The sequence below is a fragment of the Typopeltis vanoorti genome, unplaced genomic scaffold (genome assembly GCF_054136105.1).
Source record: "Typopeltis vanoorti isolate ZY-2024b unplaced genomic scaffold, IOZ_Tvanoo_1.0 HiC_scaffold_24, whole genome shotgun sequence".
Taxonomy (NCBI): Eukaryota; Metazoa; Arthropoda; class Arachnida; order Uropygi; family Thelyphonidae; genus Typopeltis; species Typopeltis vanoorti.
This window is the reverse complement of record NW_028328064.1, coordinates 3,128,688-3,141,484: the sequence shown is the minus strand read 5'-3', so window position 1 is coordinate 3,141,484 and position 12,797 is coordinate 3,128,688.

The window sequence follows — 12,797 nt, the reverse complement described above, 5'->3', positions numbered from 1 at the left end:
AGCCGAGTTCAGATGCCTGAAGTGTGGCGAGAAACATCAAACCATTACATGCACAAAACCAAGAACCACACCAGCCAACTGTGGAGGTCCCCACCCAGCAAACTACAAAGGATGCAACCACCACCCCAGAAATCACGGAACTACAAGACCCGTCTAACCTCCCCCAATCTGGACCACTCAAAGCATCTCTGCTGCACAGTCATCAAACCAACAAAATCCTATCCATAAAAGTCAGGAAAGGGCTCAACCTTCCACCAAGGCCTATGCAGAAGCAGTCCGCCCAAAGGACACAATACGAAGCAATCAAATAGGCTCCAATATTACAGCAATACTGACTGCCTCGCTAGCCACTATGCTGCAGGAATTCAGCAGAACAAACCCAACTCCATCCTCCACAAAGAGATTCCTGCAAGGAACCCGTTCCATACTCACAGCACTGAATTATGAATAAAACAAAGATAAAACCCAACTCGCTTCTAATTGCAGCCTGGAATGCCAATGGCCTCACCAACAAGACACTAGAACTACAGGAATTCGCACAAAGACACAACCTGGACATAATGCTGATCAACGAGACCCACCTAAGACCTGTCAACAACCCAAAAGTGAGAGGATACACAATATACCGTACGGATAGACTCAGCACCAGAGGGGGAGGCACTGCCATCTACATCAAACCGTACCTCCACCACAATGCCATATCCAACCCACAGACTACAAACCTGGAGACCACAGGAATACAAGTCCACACAAACAATGCTGGAAGCCTCAAGATATTTGCTGCCTACAACTCACCAAGCAACCCTCTACTGACAACAGACCTGGATGCAGTCCTTGGCACCACAGACCCCACCATCATAGCAGGAGACTTGAACGCCAAACACACAGCATGGTTCAGCACCACCAACAACAGAAGTGGACGCATACTACACAACTATTCAACACTTAACTCAGTTGTGGTAGCAGGACCCGCTGAGCACACCCATTACAGTCCTCATGGCAGATCAGATGTACTTGACATAGCTATCCTTAGAAACATCAGTTATCAATACAAACTAGAGACGATCAAGTGAACTCTCATCTGTCCACAACCCAATCCTGATCAAACTTGGCACGCAAGACCAACTGGCCCACCAGCACACCTTCATATCATGGGATAGGCTAGCTAAAATCCTACCAGAATACATTGGTCCTGTATCCATCATACACAAAAAAGAAGAAATAGATGAAGCAGTAAGCAATCTAACAAGCCAAATAAAAAAAAACACTAAAAGCAGTCACCAAAACCACAACCAACCACCCAACCAGTCGGCTCCCAGAAAACATCATGGACCTCATCAGAACAAAAAACAAAGCCAGGAAAAGATACCATAACACAAGAGCCCCACAGGACAAGAAAATACTGAACAAGTTGAACAACCAAGTCAGAAAAGCACTTCAAATCCACAGGAACCAGGATTGGGACGATAAACTATCATCACTCAACCCAGAAGATCACTCAATATGGAAATTTCTGAAGATTCTGCGCACCAAACACAACCTCCTACCGCCCATGCAAACTGCTCATGGAATGGCGCACACTGATAAAGAAAAAGCAGAAGCAATAGCAGAAAACCTAGAAAAACAATGCAGCCTGTCATATGACAATATAAACATCACCCACATATATAAAGTCCACCAGCAGGTCAAGCGTACCTTAAGACAGTCCGAAGACAAACCAGCCAGCATCACCCCCACTACTCCAGTTGAAATAACCAACATCATAAAACATCTAAACAACAAAAAAGCTCCAGGTCCAGATGGAATTACTAACAGAATCATAGAATCATCAAATTACTTCCTAGAAAGGCTATTATACACCTGGTTAACATAACCAATGCAATACTGAGGATACAACACTTCCCCACTGCATGGAAAACAGCCGACATCATACCAATAAAAAAGCCAGGAAACAATCCACAACTCCCGCAAAGCTACCGTCCAATAAGCCTGCTTTCCAACCTAGGAAAGATTGCTGAAAAAATTATCCTTTCAAGACTACAAGAAAAATCAGACCAATTAGGAATAATTCCAAACGAACAATTTGGCTTCCGCTGTATGCACAGCACAGTGCAACAAATACACCGACTAGTGGAGCATATCACTCAAGGATACAACTGGAACCTTCACACAGCTGCAGTTTTTCTGGATATTGCAAGGCCTTTGATAAGGTATGGCATCAAGGATTACTCTATAAACTCATTCAGGCCAACATTCCAATAAACCTTACCCGTCTAATAAAATCATACCTCACTGATAGATCCATGCAGATAAAAATAAATGGCACCATCTCAACTAGGCGCCAAATCCTGGCAGGAGTACCACAGGGATCTCTATTGGCTCCTTTACTTTTCACAATCTACGTGGCTGACATTCCTCAGAACCTGAGGACTACCATCACAGCCCTATATGCTGACGACACAGCCATAATAACAAGATCTCTCCGCCCACACCTGGCGATCAGTCGTCTCCAGGATACTATCACAAAGCTAGAGAAATGGTTCTCCGACTGGAGGATACAAGTAAACCCCGTCAAAAGCTCAGCTATACTATTCACCAGACGCAAAGCCTTCATCCAAGATGATATTCATCTCCTCGGTAAAAAGATACCATGGCAGACAGAAACCAAATACCTTGGAGTACAGCTGGAAAAAAAAGCTAAATTTCAACAGCCATATCAAGCTCATAGGCACAGACATCCAGAACCACAACTCTATCCCCTGATCAATCGCAACAGCAAATTGGATAAACGCAACAAACTGTTATTATATCAGATGGTAATACGACCAGTAATCACATATGCATCCCCGGCATGGAGTCACACATCCAAATCTAACATCCGGAAACTACAGAGGATACAAAACAAATGCCTGCGGATGATCTTGGACGCCCCATGGTTCGTCAGAAACACGCAGATCCACAGAGAAACTGGAACCCCTGACATCCGTTCTCTCCTTCATGACCATGCGGAAAAGTTCTTCAGCAAGGCACACTCTCATCCCAATCCACTAATCAGACAAGCTTCCAGTTATAGTGAACATGACTATCACAAACATAAAAGACCTAAGGCAATCCTGCTTTCAGAAGAACAGAGCTAACTCCATAGTTCACAAAGTGCGAGCATAAGACTCACAACCTCCCCCCATCAAGCTTCTCGACAGAGATAAAAGGGAAAATAAAAAGCATTTTATGCTTCACCCAGTAAGCCAGTAACGTTGTTTATTTAAAGCCAGTATATTTGCTTCTCGATGGAGTTGTGTGTTTCGTATGAACCATGGGGCGTCAAATGACATTCTTAGACATTTGTTTTGTATTGTTTGGAGTTTTTTGATGTTGTAAAGTGCTGTGTGACTCCACGCGGGTGATCCGTATGTTATTATGGGTCTTATTATTGACTTGTAGATGAGTAGTTTGTTGTTGCTTAAGCAGCTGCGTCTGTTGGTTAGTGGGTATGTTTAGACTATGACTGTGTTTGCTTTGACGCATATGTGTGTAATGTGGGTATTGAAGTGTAGTTTTTTGTCAAGTTGTATTGCTGGGTATTTCGTTGTTGTTACCCATGGGATTGTTTTGTTGAACATGTGTACTGAGTTGTGGGGGGATTTTTTTCTTCTTGTGAACAGTATTGCTGCGCTTTTGTCTCCGTTTACGTCGATCCTCCAGTTTTTGAACCAGAGTTCAAGTTCATTTGCTGCGGTTTGTAGTCGTTTTGTTATTAGTTTGGGGCATAGTGATCTGGTTAAAATGGCTGTGTCGTCTGCGTAGTGGGCAGAAAACGTTGTCTTGTTCTGTGGTATATCAGCCATGTAGATGGCAAATAGTAGGGGGGAAAGTATTGAGCCGTGTGGGTCTCCCGCTGTGACTTTGCGTTCAGTGGATATTATTCCTTGTATTTTTACTCGGAATTTTCTGTTTTTTAAGTATGAGCTGATCAGGAGGACGTATTGGTACTTTTGCTGTTAGTAGTTTATGTAGGAGACCGATGTGCCATACTTTGTCGAAAGCTTTGGCTATGTCGAGAAAAATGGCACCGGTTTGTTGTTTCCAATTGAAACCGTGTGTGATATATTCTGCGATTCTTTGTACTTGTTGTGCCGTGCTGTGGTGTGGTCTGAACCCGAATTGTTCGTCTGGGATGATGTTGTTCTTGGCGGCTATTTCTTGTAGTCTGGTCAGGATTACTTTTTCGGATATTTTTCCGAGGCAGGAGAGGAGACTGATGGGTCGGTAATTTTGTAGGAATTTCGGGTTTTTTCCTGGTTTGGGGATCAGGATTACGTCTGCAGTCTTCCAACGGTTTGGGAAATAGCTTAGCCTGAGCATCGCGTTTGTGATGTGCATGAGTGCTTTCTGTGGTAGATGTTTGATTATTTTGTTCGTGATTTTGTCTTGACCCGGCGCTTTTTTATTTTTAAGGTGTTTAATTATTTCGCGTATTTCTTTTGGAGATGGGCGGATATTCGGTTGCTGGTTGTGGTGCTTTAGTGCATGCCACATCTGTCGGTGTATTTTTGTGATAAATGTTAGGTCTACGTTCTTGTAGTTGGGGCTGAATTGTAGCTCTAGGCTGTCCACGAAAGCTTCCGCTTTTTCGTCATCGCGGTAGACCGTACCGCGTTCCCCATGAATTGGTGGTACGTAGCTTGACGTGTTGCGAAGGCCTTTGAGGAGTTTCCATAGCGCTGGGTCATTTGGTTGTATAGATCGCAGTGTGTTTTCCCAGTGTTGGTTGCGGAAATCTTTGATTGCATAGCGGACTAGTTGAGTGACCTTGTTGAGTTCTTATCGGTCTTGTGGCGCTCGTGTTTTGTGATATTGTCTGCGTATTTTGTTTTTGTGCCGGATGAGTTTTCTGATGTCTTCTGGGAGTTGGTTTGGTTTCGTGTTGGATGTAATCGAGGTTACTGCTGCTAGGCTTAGCGTTATTTGTTTTTCTAGGTTGGAGACTGCAGTTTCGATATCTTGTTTCGTGGAGATGGTAGGTATGGGTCAGTGGCGTACCCAGAGGGGAGGGGGCCCAAAGGGCCCGGGCACTCCCCCCCAAAGAAAAGGAAAAACACTAGAAAAATTTCCAAAAATCTTTTCCTAATTAAAATTAATTTTTTTTTATTTATGTTGTGTGCTACTTGTGAATTAGCGATCACTGCAGATGCTCAGTTATAGGTCGTATGCGATGTGTAGTGTGTATTCGCAAAACGTCTACTCAACTCGGCTCCCCCCAAAGGTTAAATCCTGAGCGCTCGGCCCCCCCCTCCCAGATTAAATCCTGAGTGCGCCACTGGTATGGGTCCTATAGTGTCCTTGATTTTTGTGGGTAGTTGTGTCCAGTTTGTGGTGGTGGGGTTTGTTGTTGTTTCGTCTGGTGTAGCACCCAGCTGGAGTAGGACTGGGTTATGGTCTGAACTTAGATCGTTTATTGTTATTAGCTGGTATTGATGGTTCACGTTTTTCAGGATAACGATGTCTAAGACATTCGATCGTGTCGTAATGTGTTGGTTCGATAGGTCCTGCCACTACAATGTTCCTGTTAGCGGTGAAATTGTTTAGAATTTTGCCGCTTTGTTTGCAATCCTGCTATTCCATGCCGTGTGTTTAGCGTTTAAGTCACCAGCCATTATTATGGTTTCATTATTGTCTAGTAGCTGCGACAGGTCTGTGGTAGATATGTGTTTGTTTGGTGAGTTGTATGTGGCGTAAATTTTGAGACTGTTTGTGTTGGCTAGGTGAACTTGTAGTCCTGTGACTTCTAGGGTTGTGAGCTGGGGGGGGGGTTATTTCGTTAAATCTGAGTTGTTTTCTGATGAAGATAGCTGTTCCTCCACCTCTGGCTGTTGTTCTGTCGGTTCTGAATAGGTGGTAATTTCTTAGTTTTGGGTTGTCTGATGGGCGCAGGTGAGTTTCGTTTATTAGTATTATGTCTGTCTATGCGTTGTATGAATTCTCTTAGTTCGTGCATTTTCTTGGGTATGCCGTTTGCGTTCCAATATATTATCTGCAGTGAATTGTTGGTGTTTATTGTGTTATTCATGAGTGAGGGTAGAGAAGATTACTTGTGCGTTTTTCATGAAGTGTTTTGTTGAGTCTTGGGTGGGGTTTGTCTTATTGAATGCGAGTAACATTTCGCCTAGGGCGGCTGTTATTTTGGCTGAGTTGGGTGGGGGGTTCCTGGTTTGTTCTTACTATATCGGCATATGTTGTGTTTACGCGGGTAGTCGTGGGAATTACTGGTTTTGATGTGGGTCGCATGTGTTTGTGTCTGTTGTGGAACTTGGATCTCTTGCTTTCCGTGTTGTCACTTCGTTGGTTGGGTGTTTAGGACATCGCTTATAATTTGCAGAGTGCGGGCCGTCACAGTTTGCGCATTTTGCTGGAGTTGTTCGGGGTTTAGTACAGGAAGCTGTGGGGTGTTTGTCTCCACACTTCAGGCATCTGAACTCTGCCTTGCATCGGCTCTGGGCGTGTCCGTACTTTTGGCATCGGTGGCACTGATCGGTTGATGCCCTCCTTCGAAGTGGTTCCATTCTGATGATGAGGTCGCACACTGTTTTTAGGTTGTATATGTCATGTTTGTCTTTTTCAATCTCTATTAGAATTAGCGGCATCGGGGTTTCGTCTCCCCTCTGCATTCTCGAGACTATTATGGGTGCAAAGCCCTGTCTTGTTAGGTCTGCTTTAACTTCATCTGTTTTGATGGATTCTACTACTCCTCCTATTACAACTTTACGTTTTTCTCGCTTTTTAATGCGAAAACGTATGGTAAGGAATCAGTGAGTCGTCTAGTTTTTTAGTGAGGTTTCTGAAGTCTGTTACTATTTCATGTTGTATTCGTATTCCCTCTGCTGTATTTCTTGCTGTAGAGAACTTGATCTGGCTGTGTTTCATGATATTTGCTGTCTCCGACCATTTTTCCTTCGATCGGAGGATAACTGGAGGGATGCATTCTTTTTTTGTGTTGGTTGATGCGTCCATTGGTGTTTCCTGTTCTACTGTGTCCGTGACCTTTCGTCGTTTGTTTCTGTTGATTACTTCGAAATCTTCAGTCTTGTCTTCTGAGTTAGAGTAGTGTTCTTGTGGGGAGGGTTCTGGTTGTGCAACTTCTAAGTCGGTGGGGCCATGAGTTCCTTCGTCGTTTGGTGCTGATTGTATGAGTGTTACAGTGCCCGGATATCTGGTTTCCAGTTCTAAACCTATCTTCCTGAAGAGTGTTATTAGTTGGTCATAATTAAAGTTTGTTAATGGTAGTTCCTCCATTTGGTTCTGCCGGTATGCAACTGTTAATTGGTAGTGGATGGGTAATAGTAAATAGAAAATTTACTTACAATGTCCGGATTTTCTTCCATGCACTTTCTTTAGTTGTTTCGTTGAAGACGATCCTAATCCACTTGCAGATGCACTGATCTCGAATTTAGTTCACACCCTTTGTATACTATATCCTATTCGACTATCGATCTCTCCGCTCAGTACTTCTAAAACCTTGAACTCGATACAATCAAATCCAATCGCCGATCAAAACTCTGAGTCTCCTCCTAATCATCGAGTCCTCCAGATGCATCAAAGTGTCCCTGGTCAAGGTCAGCTCTACTCAGCGTACTGTCCAGTGTGGATCCAGTCGACGCGACCGTAGATGAAAGCTGCTGTTTCCAGATCGTGGTTGGTAAGATCTTTGTCATTTTTTCTCCTTTTTTTTTTTTTTTTGCTTCGTGCCTTTAGTAGTCTTCCGCCTCTAGCTTGCCTAGTCTATTTTTTTTGCTGGTAGGACCTCTTCCTACGGGATTTTCTCTATCTGCTCTACCACCACGATCACAGTCTCCTACGCTTTTTCATCCTTTGACTTAATCCAAGGACTAGCTATGACCTCTCTACTTCCTAGGGTTAGAACGCTTGGGTTGGATACCGAACCCACTCTGCATAAGAGGAATTTCTGTCAAGCACTATGCGAGGCAGTCGTCTCCTCAAACATCTATGGATTTACCCCGTACGGGCCCGGAAAGTACCAGGTAATCGTCAAAAAGAACGAAACAAGGGACAAACTCCTGGAAGGTTTCAAATGTGGGGAGATTGAAATCAACCCCTTCTTAGTGGCAAGCCTGTCGAGAACAGTGAAGGTTAGCAGATTCCCCCTTGAATACATCGAAAAAAGCGATGATGTCATTCACAAGGTGTTCTCTAAATGGGGAACGGTCAAGAACATAAAACTGGGAACCGATCCCGACAAACCGGAATGGAAATCAGGAGAAGTCACCTTCACAATAGAGATGAAGACGCCCGTTCCGAACTGTGTCACTATTGGCTCAGCTAGAGTTAAGGTTAGCTACCCAGGTGTGAAGAAGCAATGTTTTAGGTGTGGTTCCTATGAGCACCTGGGAGCAGAATGTGGCAAGGCAAAATGTAGTAATTGCGGTGATTCTGGGCATTTCAGTTGTTCTTGTAAGAACTGTCGTGAGTTCCATATCCATGGAAAAAGAGAAATTGAAATCACTGAGGGTATCCCATTTTGACACCACTGTAGTGCCAAATGTAAGAGCATGTCTGAATAAAATAAGGAGCATTCCGTAGGGGAAAAAGGAGCTATGGACGAGTAAAAGATTGAGTGTATGTGGAGGAAGATTTGGCCAAGAAAAGGTCCCAGAATTTGCAAGGGAGTTCTGAGGATTATACGATGTTCTAGTATTAGATGGAGAATGTAAGGATTCTAAATATTAAATGTCCATAAAATCACCCATTTGGTCATAGTCCATGAATAATTTGGCACAAACGTATTTAGTTAGCGCCTACGTATCTAAAAATGAGACCCATGCTTGGAATGCATTTTATTATCAAGATAATATTTTTTAGTAATTCAAATAATTACGGTTATGTTACAACATAAGCAATATTTAAAGATCACTGCGCTAACTTGCTATTATCAGAGATACCCTTCCCCCCCCCCCCCAAAAAAAAATCACAAAACTTTTGCCCTCAGAAAAATCTAAAGGTTGTGCTCAGAGGCGTCACTGAGGAAGATCTTTCCATGATTAGAAAGACCTGCGAAGATCTTTCTAATCATGGAACTCCTATAAAAGGAGCTACGGATCTGACAAAAAATCGATGCCACTGGTATAGTGGAGATAAATAACAGGCAAAAACAAATCTCTGACATTTCATATTTTTGCTGTCACAAAATTACAACGAAACCCCTTAGGAAGAGAGCATCAACTGGATGCAGTCACAGATGCCAAACATTGGTCATACCCAGAGGTTGTGTAGACTGCAGCTGTGTGAAATGTGGTGATGGTCATCCAACTAACTCTTGTATTAAGCCTAAAACTTCATCTGCCAATTGCGGTGGGCCTCATCCTATCAATTATAGAGGGAATGCAGTTTTTATCCAAATAACCAAACTGCTGCTAGAAGAAATACACAAGACTCCCTCCCAAATGTCCACTTTCGTTAAACAAGCTGATCATACACCCACTCAAGCAAAACCTAATGAACAGGAAGGAAATTACAAACAAATAAAATTTCAACGAAAACATCGCCTCTTCAACAAACTAATCACAACTTTACTGCAGTCATAACCGCTTCATTAGCAACTACGTTAGACGATTTTAGTAAATCCAACCCGACCGTGGATTCTAGAAAAACATTTCTCAAAGAGACCCACTGGATTCTAACCGCACTCAGCAATGTGTAGAAACAAATTCTTTCTAAACTCACTTCTGATCGCCGCTTGGAATGCCAACGGCCTCACCAACAAAATTCTTGAATTGCAAGAATTCGCAGTCAGACGGAACCCAGAATACTAATTAGCTAGCAAGACACTTTTGACCACCAAACAATGCCAAACATCCAGCATGGAATAGCAAATCGATCAATAGAAATGAGCGTTTACTAAACAATTATATGATTTCCAAATACAGTGCAGTAACTGGTCCCACCGAACTCACTCATTATGGTCCTTTTGGAAGTCCAGATGTTTTGGATATTGCTATCCTACAAAAACATCAGATATCAGTAACAAACGATTAATGAACTATCACCAGACCACAGTCCGCGCGGTTAGCCTAGTGGTTTTGCGCTTCGCAACCATATGCCTGGGGAAGGGGTGTCCTAGGTTCGATTCCCGTCGCCGACGTGAGGAGCTTAAGGATCTTCTTCAGCCATAGCCAAGTTAGCCGGTCTTGGGCGTGGACAGCAGGGTTTTTCCACCCAGTTTATCTGGGATTTTTCATCCCGCAAGCAGGCAATCTGGCCCCGTTAACACACGCGGATCTACAGCCATAAATACTCAACCCCCCCATGAGGGGGCTCAACTCGCCCCAATAGGGACGGGCGAGAAAAAGGGAGGAAACTCCATACGAATAAATAAACCAGACCACAATCCTATCTTACTCGAATTAGGCACTCATGAACAATTAACTCCATGTAATTCCTCCATAGCTTGGGAAAAATTAACCAAAGCAATCCCAGAACATATTGGTCCAATGCCCACCATAAGAAAAATGAAAGAGATAAATGAAGCAATACCAACTTTACGAATAAATCAAAACGCACTAGCAGCGGTCGCCAAGACTAAATCTCCTTATACTAACCGAATCCCGGATGATATCATGAATTTAATTAGAGAAAACAATACAGCCCGGAAAATTACTGGCCCATCAGTTTACTGTCCAATTTAGGGAAAATTTCAGAAAAAATTATCCTGTTCAGATTTTAAGAAACAACAGATAAAATAAACATCGTACCAAATGAACAATTCAGTTTCCAATGCAACCACAGCACAGCTCGCAAATTCGTAGACCCGTTGAATATATTACTGCAGGATATAACTGGAAACAATACGCTGGTGCTGTATGCTTGGACATGGCAAAGGCTATTGAAAAAATCTGGCATCAAGGTCTTCTGTATAAGCTTATTAGAGTAAATATCCCAATACGCATGATACGTTTAATCAATGGATAAAGATTAATGGCATAAATTCTACCCAGCGCAAAATAACAACTGGAGTTCCACAAGGCTCCTTATTCTCAATCTACATGGCGGATGTCCCACAAAATCCTTTGACGAACATCTCAGCTTTATATGCAGAAGACAATACAATACTAATTAGATCTGTTCGTCCTTGCCTGGAAACCAACAGACTCCAAGAGACCCCCCCCCACACACACACACACAAAAAAAAAAAAAAAAAAAATCAGCCATACTCTTCACCAGAAGGCTGACATCCCATAAGGACACAATCCATTGTTCAATTCTAAAATCCCATGACAAACAGAAACTAAATCTCTTGGGATACAATCAGATAAATATCTACGATTCAACAGTCACACCAAACTCATCTGTACTCAAGTATCCAAAGCTATCGGCCAACTTTACCCCATGATTACCCGATGAAGCAAACCAAATACAAGAAACTAACTATTACGTTATCAGATGGTGATACGACATATAATTGCTTACGCCTCGCCAACTTGGAGCCATACTTCCAAATCTAATATCTTAGACTACAAAGAGTACAAAACAGTGCTTGCAGATGATATTAGATGTTCTATGATTCATCAGAAATGAACAGATATACGGTGATTCCATCTTCCCATATCTCTTCTTTTCTTCAATCTCTAGCAAAGTACTTTGCAGAGGCAGCCACGCACTCAAATCAACTGATACAACAAGTTACAGATCACAGCGAATATGATCGCTACAAGCATAAAAGACCTAGCACAAGTTTAAGCCTAAATTGAATATCATGAAAGACAGGAATGGATCATTACTAACAGAAGACTTGGAAATCAAAACCAGATGGAAAGAATACTGTGAAGAACTGTACAGCAGAGTGGATAAAGAAAACGTGGAGCCCTCCCACCAAGAAAATTTTGACTTGGAACCTCTTCCATTTAGGCATGAAGTTGAAAGAGCAGTTAGGCAGCTTAACAGCAGTAAGGCCCTAGGTGCAAATGGAATCCCAGCAGGGTTAATTAAGGCCAAAGGGGATGGAGGGATATGAGTGTTTCATGTATTGATTACAAGGATATGGGAGACAGAATTATGACCTATTGACTGGAAGAAGTCGGTTTTCATACCACTACATGAGAAAGGTGATATGTGAAGGCATGCAAGAATTATATAACTATTAGTTTAATATCTCATACAAGCAAACTTTTATTAAAGATCATGCTAAATAGGATTGAAGCCAAAGTTGAGACAGAGATGCCCGAGGAACAAGCAGGTTTTAGGAAAGGTAAGGGCACCAGAGATTAGATCCTTTGTCTTAGGCAGATCACAGAAAAATATAAAGAATTCAGAATCCATCTGGTAATGTGTTCTTAGTCTACTCCAAAGCTTTTGACTGTGTTGAGCATGTGAAACTGTGGGAAGCAATGATAAGAATGGGTTTTCCTCAACACACTATCAGATTGATAGCCAACTTGTATAAGGAGCAAGAAGCCACGGTAAGAACAGGTGTTGGATTGACTGACTGGCTTCAAGTTGGAAAAGGAGTTAGACAAGGATGTTTACTTTCTCCTCACTTGTTTAGTATATATGCAGAGGACATTATGTGTGAAGCATTGGATGAGCCCAGGACAGGAATTAGGATAGGAGGTAGATTGATCAGTAATCGGAGGTATGCTGATGATACCGTACTCCTTTGTAATGACATGGAAGAGCTAGGACTAATTCTTGACAAAGTTAACAAAATCAGTAGTAACAGAGGACTTCAACTCAATCCTAGGAATACAAAGATTATGGTTCTCAAAGGAAAAACAAACAGAGAAGCTCTT